Source organism: Morone saxatilis, unplaced genomic scaffold (genome assembly GCF_004916995.1).
Source record: "Morone saxatilis isolate NCDOM2014 unplaced genomic scaffold, NCSU_SB_2.0 Contig20, whole genome shotgun sequence".
Taxonomy (NCBI): Eukaryota; Metazoa; Chordata; class Actinopteri; family Moronidae; genus Morone; species Morone saxatilis.
In genome coordinates this window covers 9,756,797-9,757,570 of record NW_023339763.1, presented here as the reverse complement: position 1 = coordinate 9,757,570, position 774 = coordinate 9,756,797, and positions in this window count along the sequence as shown.

Genomic DNA, 774 nt, shown 5'->3' with positions numbered 1-774 from the left:
AGTCAGGGTTGGGATTAGCACCCTAAAGGGCACTTTATGACATTCTGTTCACTTGAAGAGCACCCAGAAGGCACTTCATCAAATTTTCTCTACTGGAATGGGACCCGAGCCGGCACTTTATCATGTTTTATCTACCATAGGGGCAAAGAGTTTGAACATGGGGACACACGCGGGCTCGGGGGTGGCACCGGTGTAAACAAAAGCCGGTGTAGCCAAAGCAATACAGGGTATTCCTTCGTATTATAAACATCAATTATTCAAAAAATGTTTAAACTGTTAATAAGCCACACTGTTGCACTGGGTGAGACTGTAGTTTTTTTCTTTTGAGTCAATCTCACATACACTGCTCTGTTGCTGTAAATAATCACTAAATGTGTATGAATCCAGTGCTGAAAATAGTCCCCAACAAAATGCAGTTTATACTTCAGTTTTCCTCTGCTAAAACTACAGTAGACAGCTTTTTGAAGAAATTACTTAGGCTTCTTATTTTATTATATATATTATGATATACATTTTATGTATATATATTTTAGTATGTCTTTGTGACCCAATTTAAAGATTTGTATCTTCATGGGGCTGAGTATATGGAAATTGTACGTTGTTGGTTTTGGTCTTTTTATGAAATTTGTTAACAGTAAAAAAAAAATTACAATAGCCTAGAATAACACCCGCTTCACTCTTTAAGATTTTAATATTCTTCATGTTCATCATCATCAGTCACTACTATTAGTGTAGTTGTTGCTACTGTTGTTGCTGTGCACCTTTGTCTCTGTC